We start from the raw sequence: 25,034 nt of genomic DNA on the forward strand, positions 1-25,034 counted from the left end.
CAGCACTGTAATCTCACAAAAGACCCACAGTCTAAGTCGCGGTTTCAGCCAGAGTGGAAGGGTATGGCGAAACATCAGCAGAATCTGCATTGGACAGGAAATATGCAGTAAACCACTGTTTCACTGGGGAATGGCCGAAACTGCTTCATGTGGAATGTGTGAAACCCAAGAATAATCTTCCACCTAGTCTTCGAATGCCCAAATACACACTTTGAATGGACGCTGGAAGAGATCCATGACCTTACGGCTGCAGGATTGGATTGTTAGAAAAACTCTAACTTGTGTTGTCATATACACTCCTGGAAATGGAAAAAAGAACACATTGACACCGGTGTGTCAGACCCACCATACTTGCTCCGGACACTGCGAGAGGGCTGTACAAGCAATGATCACACGCACGGCACAGCGGACACACCAGGAACCGCGGTGTTGGCCGTCGAATGGCGCTAGCTGCGCAGCATTTGTGCACCGCCGCCGTCAGTGTCAGCCAGTTTGCCGTGGCATACGGAGCTCCATCGCAGTCTTCAACACTGGTAGCATGCCGCGACAGCGTGGACGTGAACCGTATGTGCAGTTGACGGACTTTGAGCGAGGGCGTATAGTGGGCATGCGGGAGGCCGGGTGGACGTACCGCCGAATTGCTCAACACGTGGGGCGTGAGGTCTCCACAGTACATCGATGTTGTCGCCAGTGGTCGGCGGAAGGTGCACGTGCCCATCGACCTGGGACCGGACCGCAGCGATGCACGGATGCACGCCAAGACCGTAGGATCCTACGCAGTGCCGTAGGGGACCGCACCGCCACTTCCCAGCAAATTAGGGACACTGTTGCTCCTGGGGTATCGGCGAGGACCATTCGCAACCGTCTCCATGAAGCTGGGCTACGGTCCCGCACACCGTTAGGCCGTCTTCCGCTCACGCCCCAACATCGTGCAGCCCGCCTCCAGTGGTGTCGCGACAGGCGTGAATGGAGGGACGAATGGAGACGTGTCGTCTTCAGCGATGAGAGTCGCTTCTGCCTTGGTACCAATGATGGTCGTATGCGTGTTTGGCGCCGTGCAGGTGAGCGCCACAATCAGGACTGCATACGACCGAGGCACACAGGGCCAACACCCGGCATCATGGTGTGGGGAGCGATCTCCTACACTGGCCGTATACCACTGGTGATCGTCGAGGGGACACTGAATAGTGCACGGTACATCCAAACCGTCATCGAACCCATCGTTCTACCATTCCTAGACCGGCAAGGGAACTTGCTGTTCCAACAGGACAATGCACGTCAGCATGTATCCCGTGCCACCCAACGTGCTCTAGAAGGTGTAAGTCAACTACCCTGGCCAGCAAGATCTCCGGATCTGTCCCCCATTGAGCATGTTTGGGACTGGATGAAGCGTCGTCTCACGCGGTCTGCACGTCCAGCACGAACGCTGGTCCAACTGAGGCGCCAGGTGGAAATGGCATGGCAAGCCGTTCCACAGGACTATATCCAGCATCTCTACGATCGTCTCCATGGGAGAATAGCAGCCGGCATAGCTGCGAAAGGTGGATATACACTGTACTAGTGCCGACATTGTGCATGCTCTGTTGCCTGTGTCTATGTGCCTGTTTTTCTGTCAGTGTGATCATGTGATGTATCTGACCCCAGGAATGTGTCAATAAAGTTTCCCCTTCCTGGGACAATGAATTCACGGTGTTCTTATTTCAATTTCCAGGAATGTATTTGCCTCCCAGTTTAAATTTTAAAATTATCTTGTATTCATTTTTACTACGTTTGTGCAATTCATGTTCGTCTATATGTTACTGCTGAAATGCTGTAATCTGTGTTTGTGATATATTTGTACCAGTTTTTAAACTTAAATTTCTTTGCCTGAATTTTATCATGTTTGTACAGTTGCTGTTCGTCTATATGTCATATACCTACTATTCATGAAGCAACGTGTAATCATCATATGAAATAGTAAGGAAGTTGACTATAGAAGAGGATCGAAGCGTTTGAGGTGTGATGTTACAGAAGAATGTTGAGAACTAGGTGGACTATTAAGGTAAGGAATGAGGAGGTTCTCCGCAGAATTGTCGAGGGAAGTAACATGTGGAAAACAGTGACGAGAAGAAGGAACAGGATGACAGATGTTTGTTAAGACACCAAGGAATAACCTCCATGGTACTACATGGAGCTGTAGAAAATAGAAAAGTAGTGAAAGCGGTAGGTTTTCGCTAATGTGTGAGGCACTTAGGAGAGAATATAGTCTTCTCGCTTCCTCCGGCCTGCACATAGCGTGCTAGGTGTATGATGGCCACATCGGGCGCCCCATGGAGAGAAATGACAACCCGCATGTGACGCAAGTGCGGAAGTTGCGGCAGTGCACGGCGTTTCTGTTTTATCGGTGAGCGGGCGGGACTTGCTTTCGCTTTTCTCTTTGCACTGCGCTAGGAGGGTGCATCATCAGTCACCCCAGGACAACGCACAGAGCTAGTCTTCAAGGTAAGGTATCTCGTGTTCTGTATCAATTATAATATCTACAGACCAAATTTTAGTTGATCCATGAAAGGAGCCCTTGTAGCCTTCAAGCGCTGTAGACTGTGTGAAACTGGAACCAGGCGGTCACGAGATCCTCCACCGTTGACGTAAGTCATGGTAGTGTAGTAGTGTGTAAGTGCCACTCTGTTGTACGGAATTAGCAAAGTACAATGGATCGACATGAAGACGTGACAGAATGGCAGAAAAGAATAATCGTGTTCCGACGTGCCCATGATCACAAACTAGAATGAAGTTATCCGATTTGATGGTATATCATCGTTGGCTGTCTAGTCTGTCTACAAGGAACGGTATACCACTCGCAGCCATGTAGCACGGTGTAAGAACAGTGGTTGTAAACAGATCCCAACCGGTAGCGACCACAGCTGACCGTTGTTTATCGCAAGCGCTTTCAAAGCACAACCAGTTTACAAGCAACATTGTGAAAGAGACTGCATGCACTGGAAATTTGGAATCGGGTTCGTCGCGAAAGCCCATTGCTGCACATCTTCAGTGGGCCGAAAAACACAGAAACCGGGCAGTTGCTAGCTGGAGATGCATATTGTGGCCGACAAGTCGCGGTTTTGCCTCTCTTTCCGGTAATGCGAGGCACTGATTGCACCGACGGCCCTAAGAGACGTTTAACCAGCAGTGTGCGGAATGTGCAGTTCAGGCCGGTGGTGGTTCTCTGATTATGTTTTAGGGGTACTTTTCGTACTATGACATTGGCTCATGTCATTCAGATTGCCATGAACATGAACCGAGATGTTTATTTCAAAAATCCCAGTGACCGAGTATAGCCCTTTCTTCTACATCCTGATGCTGAGTGTGCTGTGGACGTTCCCGTTTTCCTAGATGACAACAGCTGTATTCACAGGGCTACATGCATGCGGTTTTGGTTTGACGAACACTAGGGCTCCCTTTCGCACAACGACTGGATCGCTAAGAGTGGGACTACCGAGAACATCGAGCGAAACGTAACAATCAGTATCCATGTAGTTTAGTAGCTCTACGATATCTAACGATTTATGAATGCCTTCATCTGTACATAGAAGACCTCAAGAAACTTGTGGCCTCTTTCTCGTCGAACTGAGGGCATCGTATTATAGATGGAGAGATGCTGGATGAAACGCTTTTGGTAGTCAAGAGAACAATGTGTCTATCCTTCAATGACTACCGTAGCAGAATATTGTCAGGCGATCGTTCACAAAACCCAAAGAAACTCTGGTCGTATGACAAGCGGTTATAGTACTAAAGGTAGTGTCCAGTTACTCATGGCCGCGCGGGATTAGCCGAGCGGTCTAAGGCGCTGTAGTCATGGATTGTGCGGCTGGTCCCGGCGGAGGTTCGAGTCCTCCCGCGGGCATGGGTGTGTGTGTGTTTGTCCTTAGGATAATTTAGGCTAAGTGGTGTGTAAGCTTAGGGACTGATGCCCTTAGCAGTTAAGTCCCATAAGATTTCACACACACACACAGTTACTCATTGACAAGACTGGAGCTGAAGGTGAGAGTAGCAAAGCAAAAGCAGAAATCGTTAACTCTGTTTTCAAATGTTCCTTTACAAAGCAAAACCCAGAGGTATTGTCCCATTCCAATTCTCGTACCACTGAAAAGATGCGTGAAATAGATATTAGTGTCAGAGGCATTTAAAAACAGCTTAAATTTTTAAAATTGAACAAAGACCCAAGGCCCGGTAGAACCCCTATCAAATTCTACACCAAATTCGAGGCTGAGTCAGCCCCTCTCTTAGCTATAATCTATCATTGATCCCTCGAAATAAAAATTGTGCCCAGTAGCTGGAAGAAAGCACAGGTCACACCTGTCTACAAGAAGGGCAGAAGAAGTGATCCACAAAACTACCGTCCAATATCATTGCCATCCATTAGCTGTAGATTCTTACAGCATATTCTGAGCTTAAACATAATGAGGTATCACGAACAGGACGACTTCCTTCATGCCAAGCAGCATGGATTTCGAAACCATAGATCACGAGAGACCCAACTAGCACTTTTCTCACAAGACGTTCCTGAAAGCTACAGATCAAAGCAGTCTGGTAGATGTAGTGTTTCTCGATTTCCGAACAGCATGTGAGTGAGTACCACATTGACGCTTGTTATCAAAAGTACAATCATATGGGGTATGATGCGAAATAGATGACTGCGCTGATAATTTTTTGGCACGGAGTACGCAGCATGTTATCTCGGATGGAGAGTCATCGGCAGATGTAGAAGTGACATCGAGTGTACTCCAAGGAAGTGTGTTGGGTCTGTTGCTGTTCATGCTGTATATTAATGATCGTGCGGATAATATTAGTAGTAACGTCAGACTTTTGGCGGGTGATGCAGTAAATTACAACGAAGCACAAATTCAAATGGCTCCAAGCACTATGGGACTTAACATCTGACGTCATCAGTCCACTAGACTTAGAACTACTTAAACCTAACTAACCTAAGGACATCACAAATATGCATGCCCGAGGCAGGGTTCGAACCTGCGACCGTAGCAGCAGCGCGGTTCCGGACTGAAGCGCCTACAACCGCTCTGTCATAGAGGCCAGCACAACGAAGTACAGTCTGAACGAAGATGTACAAATTTTAATAAGACTAAGAATGGTGCAACTTTCTTTAAATGTTAAAAAAATATCAAATCTTGTGCACTTCACAAGACAAAAAAAACATATTTTCCTATGAATATAGTATTAGCCCTCCCCCCCCCCCCCCTTCCGTGAACCATGGACCTTGCCGTTGGTGGGGAGGCTTAGTGCCTCAACGATACAGATAGCCGTACCGTAGGTGCAACCACAACGGAGTGGTATCTGTTGAGATGCCAGACAAACGTGTGGTTCCTGAAGAGGGGCAGCAGCCTTTTCAGTAGTTGCAGGGGCAACAGTCTGGATGATTGACTGATCTGGCCCTGTAACACTAACCAAAACGGCCTTGCTGTTGTGGTACTGCGAACGACTGAAAACAAGAGGAAACTACAGCCGTAATTTTTACCGAGGGCATGCAGCTTTACTGTATGATTAAATGATGATGGCGTCCTCTTGGGTAAAATATTCCGGAGGTAAAATAGTCCCCCATTCGGATCTCCGAGCGGGGACAACTTAAGAGGACGTCGTTATCAGGAGAAAGAAAACTGGCGTTCTACGGATCGGAGCGTGGAATGTCAGATCCCTTAATCTGGCAGGAAGGTTAGAAAATTTAAAAAAGGGAAATGGATAGGTTAAAGTTAGATATAGTGGGAATTAGTGAAGTTCGGTGGCAGGAGGAACAAGACTTTTGGTCAGGTGAATATAGAGTTATAAATACATAATCAAATAGGGGTAATGCAGGAGTAGGTTTAATAATGAATAAAAAAATAGTAGTGCGGGTAAGCTACTACAAACAGCATAGTGAACGCATTATTGCGGCCAAGATACACATGAAGCCCACGCCTACTACAGTAGTACAAGTTTATATGCCAACTAGCTCTGCAGATGATGAAGAAATTGAAGAAATGTATGATGCAATAAAAGAAATTATTCAGATAGTGAAGTGAGACGAAAATTTAATAGTCATGGGTGACTGGAATTCGGTAGTAGGAAACTGGAGAGAAGGAAACGTAGTAGGTGAATATCGATTGGGGCTAAGAAATGAAAGAGCAAGCCGCATGGTAGAATTTTGCACAGAGCATAACTTAATCATAGCTAACACTTGGTTCAAGAATAATGAAAGAAGGTTGTATACATGGAAGAACCCTGGAGATACTAGAAGGTTTCAGATATATTTAGGAACCAGATTTTAAATTGTAAGACATTTCCAGGGGCAGATGTGGACTCTGACCACAATCTATTGGTTATGAACTGTAGATTAAAAACTGCAAAAAAGTGGGAATTTAAGGAGATGAGACCTGGATAAACTGAAACAACCAGAGATTGTACAGAGTTTCAGGGAGAGCATAAGGGAGCACTGACAGGAATGGGGGAAAGAAATATAGTAGAAGAAGAATGGGTAGCTTTGAGGAATGAAATAGTGAAGGCAGCAGAGGATCAAGTAGGTAAAAAGACGAGGGCTAGTAGAAATCCTTGGGTAACAGAAGAGATACTGAATTTAATTGATGAAAGGAGATAATACAAATATACAGTAAGTGAAGCAGGCAAAAAGGAATACAAACGTCTCAAAAATGAGATCGACAGGAAGTGCAAAATGGCTAAGCAGGGATGGCTAGAGGACGAATGTAAGGATGTAGAGGCTTATCTCACTAGGGGTAAGATAGATACTGCCTACACGAAATTAATTGATGAAAGGGGAAAATACAAATATGCAGTAAGTGAAGCAGGCAAAAAGGAATACAAACGTCTCAAAAATGAGATCGACAGGAAGTGCAAAATGGCTAAGCAGGGATGGCTAGAGGACGAATGTAAGGATGTAGAGGCTTATCTCACTAGGGGTAAGATAGATACTGCCTACAGGAAAATTAAAGAGACCTTTGGAGAAGAGAGAACCACTTGCATGAATATCAAGAGCTCGGATGGGAACCCAGTTCTAAGCAAAGAAGGGAAAGCAGAAAGGTTGAAGGAGTATATAGAGGGTCTATACAGGGGCGACGTTCTTGAGGACAATATTATGGAAATGGATGAGAAGGCAGATGAAGATGAAATGGGAGATATGATACTGCGTGAAGAATTTGATAGAGCACTGAAAGACCTAAGTCGAAACAAGGCCCCGGGAGTAGACAACATTCCATTAGAACTACTGACAGCCTTGGGAGAGCCAGTCCTGACAAAACTCTACCATCTGGTGAGCAAAATGTTTGAGACAGGCGAAATACCCTCAGACTTCAAGAAGAATATAATTATTTCAATCCCAAAGAAAGCAGGCGTTGACAGATGTGAAAATTACCGAACTGTCAGTTTAATAAGTCACGGCTGCAAAATACTACCGCGAATTATGTACAGACGAATGGAAAAACTGGTAGAAGCCGACCTCGGGGAAGATCAATTTGGATTCCCTAGAAATGTTGGAACACGTGAGGCAATACTGACCCTACGACTTATCTTAGAAGAAAGATTTAGGAAAGGCAAACCTACGTTTCTAGCATTTGTAGACTTAGAGAAAGCTTTTGACAATGTTGACTGGAATACTCACTTCCTAATTCTGAAGGTGGCAGGGGTAAAATACAGGGAGCGAACGGCTATTTACAATTTGTACAGAAAGCAGATGGCAGTTGTAAGAGTAGAGGGACATGAAAGGGAAGCAGTGGTTGGGAAGGGAGTGAGACAGGATTGTAGCCTCTCCCCGATGCTATTCAATCTGTATATTGAGCAAGCAGTAAAGGAAACAAAAGAAAAGTTCGGAGTAGGAATTAAAATCCATGGAGAAGAAATAAAAACTTTGAGGTTCGCCGATGACATTGTAATTGTGTCAGACAGCAAATGACTTGGAAGAACCGTAGAACGGAATGGACAGTGTCTTGAAAGGAGGGTATAAGATGAACATCAACAAAAGCAAAACGAGGATAATGGAATGTAGTCGAATTAAGTCTGGTGGTGCTGAAGGAATGGGATTAGGAAATGAGACACTTAATGTAGTAAAGGAGTTTTTCTATTTGGGGAGCAAAATAACTGATGATGGTCGAAGTAGAGAGGATATAAAATGTAGACTGGCAATGGCAAGGAAAGCGTTTCTGAATAAGAGAAATTTGCTAACATCGAGTGTTGATTTAAGTGTAAGGAAGTCGTTTCTGAAAGTATTTGTATGGAGTGTAGCCATCCATGTATGGAAGTGAAACATGGACAATTAATAGTTTAGACAAGAAGAGAATATAAGCTTTCGAAATGGGGTGCTACAGAAGAATGCTGAAGATTAGATAGGTAGATCACATAACTAATGAGGAGGTATTGAATAGAATTGGGGAGAAGAGGAGTTTGTGGCACAACTTGACTAGAAGAAGGAATCGGTTGGTAGGACATGTTCTGAGGCATCAACCAATCACCAATTTATTATTGGAGGGCAGCGTGGAAGGTAAAAATCGTAGAGGGAGACCAAGAGATGAATACACTAAACAGATTCAGAAGGATGTAGGTTGCAGTAGGTACTGGGAGATGAAGAAGCTTGTACAGGATAGAGTAGCATGGAGAGCTGCATCAAACCAGTCTCAGGACTGAAGACCACAACAACAACAGGCGGCCGCTGTGACCGAGCGGTTCTAGGAGCTTCAGTCTGGAACCGCGCGACCGCTACGGACGCAGGTTCGAATCCTGCCTCGGGCATGGATGTGTGCGTTGTCCTTAGGTTAGCTAGGTTTGAGTAGTTCTAAGTTCTAGGGGACTGATGACCTCAGATGTTAAGTCCCATAGTGCTCAGAGCCATTTGAACAACAACAACAGCAAAGGACGCTAACCGATAAGGCTTCTTCCCATACACCAATTGCGAATGGAACAGGAAAGTAGGGATATGGTAAAGGTACACGACGTACGCTCAGCCGCACGCTGTGCATCTACATCTGCATCTACGTACGTACTCTGCAAGCCACGGTACTGTGCGTGGCAGATGGTATCCGGTATCACTACTGGTCATCTCCTTTCCTGTTCCACTCGCAAACAGAGCAATGGGAAAACGACTATCTATTTGCCTTGTACAGGATAGAGTAGCATGGAGAGCTGCATCAAGCCAGTCTCAGGAGTGAAGACCACAACAACAACAACATTAGTAAATCACAGTTGCAATCTGTAAACTCACAGAAATACTTGGGTGTAACACTTAGTAGGACATGAAGTGGAAGGATCACATAGCCTCGATCGTGAGTAAAATAGGAAGCAAACTACGGTACATTTCTAGAACGCAAGAGAAATGCAATCACTCTGCAACTTGTGCGGCCCACCCTAGATCATTGCTCAAGTGTGTAGCACGCGAACCAAATAGGACTAGCAGGGAATATTGAACATATGAAGAGAAAGCCAGTATGAATGGCCACGGATTTGTTTGACTCGCGGGAGTGTAACACTCAGATGTTGAAAGAGTTGAGTTGGCAGACTCTTGAAGATAGATGTAAACTATCCCAAGGAAGTCTGCTGGAAAGTTTCAAGAACCGGTTTTAAATGATGACTCTAGGAATATAGTAAAACCCCCTATGTATCGCTCATATAGGGTTGTGAAGGTAAAACTAGATTAATTACAGCAAGCATACAGGCATTTAAACGGCCTTGCCGCAGTGGTAATACCGGTTCCCGTCAGATCACTGAAGTTCAGTGCCGTCGGGCTGGGCTAGCACTTAGATGGGTGACCATCCGGTCTGCCGAGCGCTGTTGGCAAGCGGGGTGCACTCAGCCCTTGTGAGGCAAACTGAGGAACTACTTGATTGAGAAGTAGCGGCTCCGGTCTCGTAAACGGACATACGGCCGGGAGAGCGGTGTGTTGACCACATGCCACTCCATACCCGCATCCAATGACGCCTGAGGTCTGAGGATGACACGGCAGCTGGTCGGTACCGTTGGGCCTTCATGGTCTGTTCGGGCGGAGTTTAGTTTTTAGTTTTTACAGGGACATTTAAGCATTCCTCCATCTTGAATGGAAGAGGGAGAATTGCTAATGGCTGGTACAGTGGGATGTACGTTCTGCCATGCACTTCGCAGTGCTTCCCAGAGATGTAGATAATCAAGGCAGAGCGGTGTTACACGGTGATAATATGATGTCACCTCAGGGTGACTAATTTTCTTGTCATGTGTGCCCAATTTAGCTTATTTTCCAGGAATTTCGATCTCAAATCATCATCAGGTCGACGGAAATTAGCATCAATAGGGGTTGTTAATAAAGAGCTCCTAGCGATTTTAAGGTATCTTTTCTGTGTCGTTTAAGAACTCTGGAGTGGTGTCTGCAGAAAGTATGTTGAACTCAGTCACGAACCTCAGAGTTAGCGGTAATCGTCGCGCAATGAGCGTCTCGTAAAATCATCAAAAATGAAAACTCATTCATTACAAACAGACATGGATAAGATACTGTGTTGTGCGAAAAATAGCAGCTGACCGTAGCAATAAAAAGTGCAAGGACTAAAAGAATGCCGTTAAATTTCGGTTACACGATAAATCACGCAAATTTTAAGGTTGTCGCTTCAGCAAAACACATAGCGATTACAATAACAAAAAACTTAATTGGAGCCATCACATACAAAATTTAGCGGGGGAATACAACTCAAACACTGCGTTTTACTGTCAGAAAAAGGGTGCAACAAATCTACTGAATAGGCCGACTACGCTACGCTTTTCCGTACTCTTCGGGAGAACTGTTGTGCGATAAGGGCCCTTACCAGACAGGTTTGACGGAGGACATCGAGAAAGTTCAAAGAAGAGCAGCCCGTTTTGCATTATCGCGAGACAGGGGAGAGAGTATCACGCGTATAACAGGCGAGTTAGGTTGGCAGCCTTAAAAAGAAGGGCGTTTCTCATTGGGCCAATATCACTAACTTTCTCCTTCGAATAACAAAATATTTAGTTGACTCCGACCAACGAGAGAGAAATGACAATCGTGATAAAACAGTGAAATCCAAGCTCGCACGGAAAGACACAGGTGTTCATTTTTCCCACGTGCTAATCGTACACCCTCTGCCGAACAAGTCATGTAGATGTAGATACACATGGTGGTCTATAGTTGTGGACGGTTTCTAAAACAAAAACAGGTGGACAAACAAATTTAAAATCAAGTGAGAGGCGACCATTGCAGTCTTTGGTTTGCTTTCCGCACAACATTATCTATCTGATCGTTCAAATTTAAGTTGTTCCTAGTTGTAATCCCTAAGGTATTAGTTTAATTACCAGCCTTTAGATTTGTGTGTTTTGCCTGTTTCTGTAATTTTGCGGATCCATTTTAGTACTCATGTGGATGACGTCACGCCATTTCCTCACCTACAGATATCTTCTCTAAATCATTTCGCTATTAGTTTTCGTCGTCTGATGACCCTACAATACCGAAAATGACAGTACCGTCTGCAAAAATCTAAGAGGGCTGCTCAGATTGTCTCCTAAATCGTTTATGTAGATCAGGAACAGCAGAGGGTCTGCAGAACTATCTTGGGGAATGCCAGGTATTACTTCTGTTTTACTCGATGATTTTCCATCAATTACTGACAGGAAATCACGAATCCAGTCACACAACTGAGACGATACTCCACAGACTCGCAATTTGATTAGAAATCGTTTCTGAAGATCGGTGTCAAAAACTTTCTGCCCGCATCTCGTGGTCGTGCGGTAGCGTTCTCGCTTCCCACGCCCGGGTTCCCGGGTTCGATTCCCGGCGGGGTCAGGGATTTTCTCTGCCTCGTGATGGCTGGGTGTTGTGTGCTGTCCTTAGGTTAGTTAGGTTTAAGTAGTTCTAAGTTCTAGGGGACTGACGACCACAGATGTTAAGTCCCGTAGTGCTCAGAGCCATTTTGAAAAACTTTCTGGAAATCTAAAACCGTGGAATCATTTTGAGATGCCTGTCGATAGCACTTAGTGCTTCGTGAGAATAAGGAGCTAGTTGTGTTTCATAAGAAATATATTTTCTGAACCTGTGTTGGCCGTTTATTAATAAATCATCTGTGAGATAACTGATAATGTTAGAACACAGCACGTGTTCCAAACTCCTAGTGCAGATCAGTGTTAGCGGTAAGGATCTGTAATTCAGTGGATTCTCCTACTTTGTTTCTTGGTATTGGTGTGACTTGTGCAACTTTCTAGTCTTCAGGTACGGATCTTTCGACTGCAAAGTATGGAGCTACTGTATCAGCATACTCTGAGAAGAGCCTGAGTACTATACAATCTGGACCAAAGGCCTTGCCCTTGTTAAGTGATTTAAGCTGCTACTCTCCACCGAGGATATCTACTTACTCATGTCGGCAGTTGTACTAGATTCGACTTCTGGAATATTTACTTCGCCTTGTTTGGTGAAGGAACTTCGGAAAACTATGCTTAGTAACTTTGCTGTCATCCGCGATATCATCATTGCTGTCGCACAGTGAAGATATTGATTGTGTCTTTCCGCTGATGTACTTAACATACGATGAGAAACTCCGGATTTTCTGTGGGATTTCGAGACAAAGTTTCGTTGTGGAAATCATTAAAAGTAGCTCGCATTAAAGTTTGTGCCAAATTACGAGCTCTTAAGAAGGCGTCAAGCGAAATTTTATCTGCTTTTTTAAGTAGATGTATTTTGCATTTATTTTTGGGGAGTTTGATGTTACGGTATTTAATCTGCAACAACAACCAACTGCATCCTTCATGATGCTCCCTATTTGCTCAGGATTATTTGTTGCAAAGAGGCCAAGTACGTTTTCGCAACTATTTACACTTCGAGTGGGCTCCTGAACTGTTCAAGATAATTTTCTGAGAACGCATTCAGGACGATTTCGGTAGACATTTTATGCCCACCCGGCATTTAAACACATATTTTTGTCAACATATCGAGGATAGATTGAAGCCAGCACCAATTGTAATTGTATGAGTGGGGTACCTATTTAAAATGAGACTCAAGTTTTCTTTGAACTGTTCAGCAACTAAATCATCAGAGTCGGCCGTCGGTAAAAGGAACCAATTATTAATTTATTCCGATTGGCAAGTATAGCCTCTATCCCTACTTCTTCAATTTCACTACAAAGTAAACTACTTCTGACAGTGAAAAACACTTCACCATCAACTGTATTTAATCTATCTTTTCTGGAAAAGGTTAGGTCCTTTGTAAAATTTCGGCTGAACGTGCTTCCGGCTTTAGCTAACTTTCCGCATCTATTGTGGTGTCACCGCCAGACACCACACTTGCTAGGTGGTAGCTTAAATCGGCCGCGGTCCATGTAGTACATGTCGGACCCGCGTGTCGCCACTGTGATCGCAGACCTAGCGCCACCACCAAGGCAGGTCTCGTGATACGAGAGTGGACTCGACCCCAGTTGTACGAGAACCTAGCTACCGCCCAGTTGTACGAGAACCTAGCTACCGCCCAGTTGTACGAAGCCTTTCTCTCTCATTAGCCGAGAGACAGAATAGCCATCAGCTAAGTTAATGGCTACGAACTAGCAAGGCGCCATTTGTATCAGTGCCTACAGCTTACGAGTATTCAAGAGGGATGTATTCCAAGGACTAATAAAAAGATAAGTAATAAGCATCTACATACTTTTCTTCTTATTCATTTATAAGTTCTCATGTTCCAGACTTCACGCCCGTCTGCTTTAGCCGTGCGTGCCCTATCGGCTACAGCGTTAGTGTAGCTTGCATTTTCAGCCATCTAAACTTCACGGTGTCGGCCCAGCTACCGACACAACATCTATAACGATTTGATCGTCACTGCTTTCTGTTAACGATTGGAGCTCTGTTTCTTTTCCAACACAGCTAAGACAATTTACAAATACAATACCGATTGTTTCTGGCTATACTTCCCTGTATTTGTCCTGCACCCTTTTAAACTGACGCACTTTCTATAGTTTCCCGAGACCATCTAATCTAAAAGAGCGCCCAGTCCCCTCCACTTGGCCCCTACCCGTGTAGCCACTTCCTATGTGTAGTCGACCCCTGACCTATTATGCGGAACCCAGAAACCCACTACTCTATGGCGCAAGTCGAGAAATTTGCTGCCTACACGCTCGCAGAACCGTCTGAGCCTCTGATTCAGGCCCTCCACTCGGCTCTGTACTGAAGAACCCAGTCGGTTTTGTCGACGATGCCACAGATGGTGAGCTCCGCCTTCATCTCGCAAGCAAGACTGGCAGTCTGTACAACTTTAGCTAGCCACCGGAAACCAGACAGAATCTCTTCCGTTCTAAGGCAACACACATCGTTAGTTCCGACATGAGGAACCACCTGCAGCTGGTTGCACTCTGTGCTCTTCATGGCATCCAGAAACAGCCTTTCCACATCTGGAATGACTACTTTCGGTACGCACACAGAGTGCACACTGGATCCCTTCCTCTGCTAGGCAGCCATATCCCTAAGGGTCCCTGTTGCGCCTAATGCTGTAGCTCACAGTTTTCACTAATTCCACTCTCTGTGAATGTCTGTACTTTGCGGGCTTAGAGGCTTCCTCTGGAAGAGGGCAAGGGACTGCATCTGGCTCAGGGACTTCGTCAGTCACAGATAACGCCAGAAACCTGTTCGTCGGACGATCCGGGGAGGCCTTGCGATAGGCTTCCTAGAAATGGAGTGACCCACCACTCGGCCACAGGTGAGTGGCTAACTTCAGAGTGGGCAGTACCCAGGACGGCCACAGTAGTGGACTAGTCGGTGAACACGTGGGACATGCTGGACATCCGTTGGATCCCCACGCCCGGCCCCGCACGGTGACGTCCAATGTCAACAGCCTCAAGCTGTGTGACTGAAACGAACACCGCCTGGAGCTGTGCACGAAAGATCACCAAGTCAGCTTGCAGCTGAACACAGCAACCACAGTTTCTGTCCATACCGAAGATGGTAAAACTGTACACTAAACATTTATTAGAGCACTAGACTGTGCCCAGTAAGGACTCAAACGCGTAAGAAATTAAACAAAAAGTTAATTAGCATACACAGATAATTGACAATATGTCGTTCCTATATGAAGCTCATAAATCACGTGGATAATGTTATGGAGAAAGAAAACCAAAGAAAGCTGTATATCGGCGAACATTTAGAAAATGCAACAGGTCTAGTAAAGAGACAGCTCATACTACTCTTGTCCGCCCTCTTCTGGAGTATTATTTTGTAGTGTGGGATCCAAATCAGATAGGATTGACGGAGGGCATCTAAAGGGTTCGAATAAGAGCAGCTCGTTTTATACTGACATGAAATAGGGGAGATAGTGCCACAGACATTATACGCGAATTTGGGTGGTAATCATTAAACAAAAAGTCGTTTTTCGTTGCAACAGGATCCTCTCATGGAATTTCAAACACCAGCTTTCTCCTCAGAGTGTGAAAATATTTAATTGGTGCTGACCTAAATAGAGAGGAAAGATTATCATAATAAAATAAGAGAAATCAGAGCTCGTACATAAAGATTTAAGTGTTCGTTTTTCCTGCGCTCTGTTCGAGAGTGGAACGGTAGAGAAACAGCTTGAATGTGGTTGGTGAATTGCAGAGTAATCATGTAGATGTAGATTTTGGAAGCTACCGTCTTGAATGCAACTCGTGATTTTCAAATGGAAAAGGACTCTCGTGACGTGGCGAAAAGACAGAGAATTGCATAAGAAAAACAATGGTGTCTTTCCTTTGAACTTGTCGTTATTCATTCTAGAGTTACGTCGCATTTTGTGCAGAACAATGCTGGTGATAACACACGAAGGCTACAGGATGTGCTCGACGTGTTGTCCAGCACGTTGTAAGCCGGCTGTTATCCACTTCATCCACCCCTCTTGGAATTTAACCAACCTATTACCGGGAAGTGATTACGAGCACCAACAATTTGCCACCTGAGGTGCGGAAAGTTTCTGATCTTCACCACATAATAGTTACCTTCACCTGGGTCCACAGATATAAATTTAATGGATAATGAAGTGAGTATCGTGTGAATAGGACCTCCCGTCGGGTAGACCGTTCGCCGGGTGCAAGTCTTTCGATTTGACGCCACTTCGGCGACTTGTGCGTCATTGGGGATGAAGTGATGATGATTAGGACAACACAACACCCAGTACCTGAGCGGAGTAAATCTCCGATCCAGCCAGGAATCGAACCCGGGCCCTTAGGAGTGATATTCTATCGCGCTGAGCACTTAGCTACCGGGGGCGGACAATTTAATGGATGTAAATCAGGGAAACGTCGTGGCCAATCCATGGAACCTCTAGGACATATCCATCTTCAGGGAAACTGGATATTCAAGTATGCCCAGACATTTAGCCCGTAATGAGGTGAGGCACCATCGTGGTGAAACAAAGTTAGAGATGGCCTCTTTTAAAACAGCAGCGACAGCAGCACATCTCGTCCAAAAATGGTTCAAATGGCTCTAAGCACTATGGAACTTAACATCTGAGGTCATCAGTCCCCTACACTTAGAACTACTTAAACCTAACTAACCTAAGGACATCACACACATCCATGCCCGAGGCAGGATTCGAACCTGCCACCGTAGCAGCAGGGCGGTTCCGGACTGAAGCGCCTAGAACCGCTCGGCCACAGCGGCCGGCCATCTCGTTCAGCAACTGCAGATAATGGGCTTCTGTCTGTTTACCAAGCAATAAGTCCATATTCCACAACAAATCGCATTCGATGCGCAAATTAACTTCAATGGATCCATCCAGTGAGGGTTGACATCTGACAGCTACCTGTTATTCTATTTATTTATATCTCCTTTTACACACAAATTAGCTTAATCCATCAATAGCTTTTAATAGAGGTAAAGACAGTTTTCGTCCAGCTTGCATGTCATTCATTATGAAAACTGGATATAATGATGTGAAAGTGTCTGCGGTAAGATGTTGCGACACTTGCGTTTTGTAAGAGTTCCATTTATAGGTGGCCAAATTCTCGTTACTGATCCCGAGAGATGTGGCGAGTAGCCATTTTCGATTGACCAGCTTTCGGTCTGTCTGCAACAGAGACAGTTACACGGAATTTCGCGAGAAGTTTCGCCGCCACATTGTGGGTAACGGATCGACTGTCTCGGTGCCGCCGGCTGAAATTCTCTGCTACAACGCTGTTGCTCCTTTCTCCTAATGTCAAGACGATCTCAATGTATTCGATGTGTTTTAACGCCATCAGCTTTCGTGTCACACGTAAGGAAGAAACATCAAAACTAGTCTCAAACGTCAGGCTTCTCTCCTCTCCCATCTCATACAACTTGACATTAAATTTCTGTTTATCCACCTGTTTTTAAAAGGCAATTGCACTTTCCACCTTGGGTGTGTTGTGGTCACCTTTGTTTATTTCACACTATTAGCTGATTTCAGCGAAGTGCCATTTTCAAGTTCTTACTCATTTTCTCGTAAACCCGTCACTCTATTTGGGTGTCCACAATAAACACTGACAAAGAATGTGAAGCACCCAGAAGTGAAGGACGAAATGAAACTTCATGGGTTAAGACAGTGTGAGATGCTACTTCAGTGATTATTATATCGAGTCAAATTTACAAAGAACTGGGCAGTATGAGTCGACTTATCAATACGAACATTCCATCCACTCTAGCCTGGATGCAATCATAGATTTGCTTGGGAAAGGTGTCATAAAGCCATTGCATCCTCTTCTGAGGTAAGCTGGCCCACAACTTTTTTAACTGCTCCTTGATATCTTGGATACTGCTGCAGGGACAGAGTTGATATCTAAGCTGGTCTCACACATGTTCTATCTGGGGATATTGCTGACCAAGGAAGTACATCAACTTCACGCAGACAGCTCATAGAGATTTAATGTTTCCATCAGGTGAGAAACAACAGCCGTCACATACTATAAAATGCATTTTAACCATTAACTTTTTTATTTAACTTATCATCCAACAGTTTCGGTCATAGACCATCACCGTTGGGTGTTTATCAACACCGAAATTGAAAAAAAAATTGAAAGAAAACACAACGTACACGTAAAATTACGTAACTCAACAAAATAGGGGTGCAAAATTAGGTATGTATACTTACACTGTAAGACAGACCAGGTAAAAATATATCCCATTTTCCTTTCAAGTTGATACAGCATCAAGCTTGTCACACAGAAATCACCCAAACAACTATAGTAATCCGTTCTTTAAATACTGACGACATATCCCACAGCGCTTCAAGTCAATACACAACGTATCAACCGAAAAAGGAAACACACATAACACTGGAAATGTTCCTCCTTTACAGAGTAACATCAAAGGTGATACATTTCTAATACGTATACATAACGTATCAATCGAAGAAGGAAACAAACATAACACTGGAAATGTTCCTCATTTGCAGAGTAACATCAAAGGTGATACATTTCTAATACGTAGCCAAAACAACAAGGAATTTTTACATCATTAGCAAAGCCAAGGACGGAATATAGTTATAGACACCTTTGATAGACGGAAAACACGGAGAACGGTGACTGTGTAAATTACAATGTACACAATAACAAAATAAAAGAGAAGTTCACATAACAGCGAAAAAAGATACATTAAAAATAACAGATTCGTAAACCATATTCATGGTGCAAGAATACTTAAGTAATACAAGCAATAGCTCCATAATTTAAGTGGAACATCGGATGTCCGGCGGTATCTAAACTACGACAACAATCTTTGGGCAATGATACATAAGAGGGTAAGACAGGGTACAGATACAGAAATACATAGCTTTTATATAACAAACTAACAGTTTACAAAACCGAAATACCTAGAAATATTAGAACAGGCGATCATATTATAAAGGCAAACAAACTGTACAGCTCCAAGGTACTGTAATCACAAATAATGTTCAATACGTAATTTTTAGTGTTGATATAAAAATCACCTATAACTCAAACTGTACATGTTACGCTATACAGCCATAAGTCAACTGTCTGACTGTAAAATACAGAACACAAAGTGGAAATATCTGAGCAGTTAACAACAACATATATGATGCAGTTGCCGTATTAATACAGGCTAGTAAATCAAAGAAACCTGTTACTTGATGCGGTAAGACCACGCCGACAAAAACCACCTAAACATCAGGTTACACATAAGCCTTATTAAGTGTGAAGCTTATGAAATAATAGTGCTTGTGGCATGTTGACCATATCAATTCACACGTACCTGTATTTTGAAATAGTTAAATTTTATCGTATTTGTACGGTATAGACGTAACTTAAGATTTATTGTCCATGACATTCCAGTGACATGATATACTCGTATTATGGTAACGCTGTTTGTACATTGACACCCTATGGGTGAATATGGACAGCATGCCACAAGCACTATTATTTCATGTATTTCAAACTTAATAAGGATGACGTGTAACCAGATGTCTTGGTTTTGTTTGACAGAGAAGTCTTACCATATCAAGAAAAAGGTTTCTTTGATTTACTAGCCTGTGTTAACATGGCAACTACTTCTTGTATGTTGACGTTAATTGTACACATGTTTTCACGTTGTATTCTGTGTTTTACTGTCCGACGGTTTAGGTACCGGTCTATAGCGTAACGTGTTCAGTTTGAATTCAAATGGCTCTAAGCACTATGGGACTTAACATCTGAGATCATCAGTTCCCTAGACTTGGAACTAATTAAACCTAACTAACCTAAGGACATCACACACATCCATGCCCGAGGCAGGATCCGAACCCGCGACCGTAGCAGCAGCGTGGTTCCAGACTGAAGCGCCTAGAACCTCTCGGCCACAAAGGCCGGCGTTCAGTTTGAGTTATAGGTTATTTTTAGATCAACACTAAAAATTACATATTGAAGATTATTTGTGATTACTGTACTTCGGAGCTGTACAGTTTGTTTGCCTTTATAATATGATCGTCTGTTCTATTTCTAGGTATTTCAGTTTTGTAATCTGTTAGCTTGTTATATAAAAGCTGTATGTCTCTGTACTCCGTCTGACCCACTTATGTACTGTTGCATAAAGTTTGTTGTCTTGGGTTAGGTACCACCTGACATAGGATGTTTCGCTTTCATTATGGGGCTAATGTTTTTATTACTTAAGTATTGTTACAACATGAATATGGTTACTGAATTTATTATTTTTAACGTATCTTATTTCATTGTTACGTGTACTTCACTTTTATTTTGTTATTGCGTGCACTGTAACTTACACGGTCACCGTTCTCCATGCTTCCCGTCTATCAAAGATGTCTGGCAGACATGTTCTGTCCTTCGCTTTGCTAATGATGTAAAAGTTCCTTCCTATGTTAGCGATGTATTACAAATGTCCGCCCCTATAATAGCCGGCACGGTAGCTCAGCGTGTTCGGTCAGAGGGTTAGCTGCCCTCTGTAATAAAAAAATTAAAAAAAAAAGCCTGAGTGAATGGATCAATAATGAACTTCTGAACTTGAATGGGCGTCCGTCACGAACAGTTGAAACGAGCTGAGTGGTCAGCGTGACGGATTGCTGTCCTAAGGTCCCAGGTTCGATTCCCGGCTGGGTCGGAGATTTTCTCCTCTCAGGGCCTGGGTGTTGTGTCGTCTCCATCATCATTTTATCCCCATCCGGCGCGCAGGTCGCCCAATGTGGCGTCGAATGTAATAAGACCTGCGCCAAGGGGGCCGGATCTGCCGCGTAAGGGGACTCCCGGCCAATGCCGCCAAACGCTTATTTCCATTTATGCATTACGAATATACTATCTTTGATTTTACTCCGCAAATGTGGAATTTTTCCAATGTTATGTTCTTTTCGTTCTTCTATGGCACGTTATCTACTTGACTTGAAGCACTGAGAGATACGTTCGTCAGTATTTAAAGGGCGGGTTACTATAGTTGTTTGTGTGGTTTCTCTTTGACAACCTTGATGTTGTATCAGTTTAAAAGGAAATTGGAAAATGCTTTTAACTGATCTGTTTTACATTGTAAGTATACATACCTAATTTTGCAACCATAATTTTGTCGAGTTATGTAATTTTCGTGTACATTGTATTTTTTCAAAATGTTTCCGTTTCGATGTTGATAAACACCCAATGATGACGGTCTATGACCGAAAATGGTGGATGAACGTAGGTTAAATAAAATAGCTTATGGTTAAAGCACATTTTCTAAAGTCCACAGAGACACGTGCTATGCGTGGACGAGCATTTCGATGTAGAAAAATGGCATCAGAATTCTGTCGCATGAGCGGTAAGACATGAGGCTGCAGGATGTCGATGACATTCCGTTTATGTCGTCAGAGTCCCATCAGTCACTGTCCCATGACGCCACGAGTAACACCGCTGTGCCTTACCATAGCATTCGAAGGTTGGAAACTTCGAACGTGGCCAGGTGACTGGGTGACGCTTGTGTCATACATCTGTACGCCAGCTTTCCACACTCCTAAACATCCCTAGGTCCACTGTCTCTGATGTGATAGTGGAATCGTGAAGGGACACGGACAGGCCGACCACGTCTGTTGATTGACAGAGACCCCAATTAAAGAGGCAGACATCTATCCAGACTATCACACAGGAATTCCAAACTGCATCAGAATTCGCTGCAAGTACTATGACAGTTAGTCGGGAGGTGAGAAAACTTGAATTTGATGATCGAGCGGCTGCTCATAAGCCACACATCACGCCGGCAAATGCCAAACGACGCCTTGGTTGGTGTAAGGAGCGTAAACATGGGATGATTGAACAGTGAAAAAACGTTGTATGGAGTGACAAATCAGGGCACACAATGTGGCGATCCGATGGCAGGGTGTGGGTATGGCGAATGCCTGGTGAACGTCATCTCCAGGGTGTGTAGTACCAACAGTAAAATTCGGAGGCGGTGGTTTTCCATGGAGGGGGCTTGCACCCCTTGTTGTTTTACGTGGCACTAGCACGGCACAGGCCTACATTGATGTATTAAGCACCTTCTTGCTTCCCACTGCTGAAGAGCAATTCGGGAATGGCGATTGCATCTTTCAACACGATCGAGTACCTGATCATAATGCACGGCCTGCGGTGGAGTGGTTACACGACAATAATATCCTTGTAATGGACTGGCCTGCACAGAGTCCTGACCTGAATCCTATAGAATACCTTTGGAACGTTTCCGAACGGCGACTTCGTGCCAAGCCCCACCGACCGACATCGATACCTCTCCTCAGTGCAGCACTCCGTGAAGAATGGGCTGCCATTCCTCAAGAAAGCTTCCAGCACCTGTTTGAACGTTTGCCTGCGAGAGTGGAAGCGGTCATGGGCCAACACCATACTGAATTACCGATGAAGGGCGCCACGAACCTGTAAGTCATTTTCAGCCAGGTGTTGGGTTGGGTTGGGTTGTTTGGGGGAAGAGACCAAACAGCCAGGTCATCGGTCTCATCGGATTAGGGAAGGACGGGGAAAGAAGTCGGCCATGCCCTTTCAAAGGAACCATCCCGGCATTTGCCTGGAGCGATTTAGGGAAGTCACCGAAAACCTAAATCACGATGGCCGGACGCGGGATTGAACCGTCGTCCTCCCGGATGCGAGTCCAGTGTGCTAACCACTGCGCCACCTCGCTCGGTCAGCCAGGTGTCCAAATACTTTTGATCACATAGTGTATTTGTTATTTGTGGTTGTGGCACCAGGTATGACGGGAAACGAGCTGTTTTTGTTTTAGAAGGGTGGTTCCCCACCCATTGGCTGCCACGTAGATGTGGCTTTTGTTGCGGACGTTGCTTTAGACATTTGTTGTAGGCAGCATTGCAACTTGGAAACTTTTGCTCGCAGGTTCACCCTTCTGGTAGATTAGGCACTGAGAGAAGCGCGTTCCCCTGCCGGCAGCATGCAGCACCTGCTCGCCTCCGGCCTGGTGCTACTGTGCTGCGGGGCCGTGTTGTGTAGCGGCCAGACTCTCCGCCCCTCCCCCGCCGCCTCCTCGTCTTCACCCCCGGCCTCGACGACAGCCGCAGAGGACTCGTCCCCTGCAGCCACTGGGGCCCCCGCAGAGAAGGGCAACTGCACGAGCGCGGTGCCGCTGCAGGGCCCCGAGCACACGGTCACCGAGCTGCGATTCCCCGGCGGCTCGCAGACGCGCTTCGCCGCCACGCTGTTCGCGCAGCCCGGCGCCCGCCTGCTGGTGCAGCTCGCCTACGTCGACGTGGCGCCCGGCGTCTTCTCGTGCGAGCTCGCCTCCGTGCGCGTCTACTCCTACAAGGACGGACAGCTCACCCTGGTCGACAGGTAAGGCGCCTCCTGCAGCGTCCCCGCCTAACTTTGGCACGCAGCAAGTATAGTTGTCTTGAATTGACAATTCACGCAGTCAGGTAGCAACGTTGCCAGATGTAGCTTACGGAGAGACTGCACTCAAAAATTTAACTCTTCTACTTTCCCGATTTCAATTGAATTTTAAAATCGTGTCCATGACGTAAAGATGTAGTAGTATCCAAGCTTTATAACTCCAGAACTTCACTGGATTTGAGTTTTGAATTTTTAATGTGATTTATCAGTTAATGGTACTTTTGAAAACCAACGTTTGGCTCCCAAGACTGTCGCGCGGGATTTGCCGAGAGGTCTAGGGCGCTGCAGACATGGACTGTGCGGCTGGTCCCGGTGGAGGTTCGAGTCCTCCCTCGGGCATGGGTGTGTGTGTTTGTCCTTAGGATAATTTAGGTTAAGTAGTGCGTAAGCTTAGGGACTGATGACCTTAGCAGTTAAGTCCCATAATATTTCAAACACATTTGAATATTTTTGTTCCCAGGACTCAATTTTCACATTCCAGAATTTTAAGGTATACGTGTAAATGTCCGAAGGAACTCTGCTTCGTAATTCGGAATAACACAGGCACTGTAATATCGTATTTATCCGCCGACACAGGACAAGCGCGGGTATATACATAATGGATATACGAGTACATAGGCAACGGCCTTGCCGCAGTGGATACACCGGTTCCCGTGAGATCACCGAAGTTAAGCGCTGTCGGGCGTGGCTGGCACTTGGATGGGTGACCATCCAGCCGCCATGTGCTATTGCCATTTTTCGGGGTGCACTCAGCCTCGTGATGCCAATTGAGGAGCTACTCGACCGAATAGTAGCGGCTCCGGTCAAAGAAAACCATCATAACGACCGGGAGAGCGGTGTGCTGACCACACGCCCCTCCTATCCGCATCGTCATTGAGGATGACACGGCGGTCGGATGGTCCCGATGGGCCACTTGTGGCCTGTAGACGGAGTGCATACGAGTACATGATGTCGACCGCTGATTCACGACGTATAGAGGTTTGGATCGGGCCGTGTGTCGTGATTGGGCAGCCAAATAGTAAAGCGACCGCTCGCAATAAGCGGAAAATCCGGGTTCGAATTCCAGCCCGGCACAAATGTTCATTGTTCAAATGGTTCAAATGGTTCTGAGCACTATGGACTTAACTTCTCAGTTCATCAGTCCCCTAGACTTAGAACTACTTAAACCTAACTAACCGAAGGACATCTCACACATCCATGTCCGAGGCAGGATTCGAACATGCGACCGTAGTGGTGGCGCGGTTTCAGACTGTAGCCTAGAACCGCTCGGCCACTCCGTCCGGCATGTTCATTGTCGTCATTCCATTTTACAGCTGATGGTTATTGATATCGCAACAATTAATGTATTTCATAACAGCTGCAGTCGCCGCAGTGCGTGTTTCTTCGGACTTTGCATCATAATTCGAAATAACACAGCCACTGCAATATTGTATTTATCCGCCCACACCAGGCAAGCGACTGTCAAGTAACATAACTGCCCTGCACGGGAATATATGTAATGGATGTATGGCATTTAATAAATTCACAAGACATTGTTCAATAGTTCTATGCAATCATTTTAAGAAAAATGTTCTAATTTACTTACAGTATTTTTACACATTTCAAACTTAAATTTTCTTTAATTATAGGTAAATAAATTTCAAAACAAAAGAGATAAACTGCATTTCCTATAATATTAATGCACAAGAGTATGAAAATACCTGAAGGCCACTTATTGTAAAAAGTTTACCGAAATAGGGTATTATTTCCGATAAAAAAGTTGCCATTAAACTTAGAAAA

General features: G+C 44.9%; 1 protein-coding gene and 1 pseudogene across 1 annotated transcript in view; both read left to right on the forward strand.

Moving 5' to 3' along the window:
- The first annotated feature begins 23,111 nt into the window (after positions 1 to 23,111).
- LOC126418984 (cytochrome P450 6k1-like) overlaps positions 23,112 to 25,034 on the forward strand; it is a 140,631-nt gene continuing 138,708 nt past the window's right edge. Inside the window, exon 1 of the mRNA XM_050086032.1 lies at positions 23,112 to 23,198. The gene's annotated coding sequence lies outside the window, so the exon portion shown is untranslated. The remainder of the gene's footprint in view (positions 23,199 to 25,034) is intronic.
- On the forward strand, positions 23,873 to 23,989 carry LOC126420127 (5S ribosomal RNA; annotated as a pseudogene).

Source organism: Schistocerca serialis, chromosome 9, assembly GCF_023864345.2.
Source record: "Schistocerca serialis cubense isolate TAMUIC-IGC-003099 chromosome 9, iqSchSeri2.2, whole genome shotgun sequence".
Lineage (NCBI taxonomy): Eukaryota > Metazoa > Arthropoda > Insecta > Orthoptera > Acrididae > Schistocerca > Schistocerca serialis.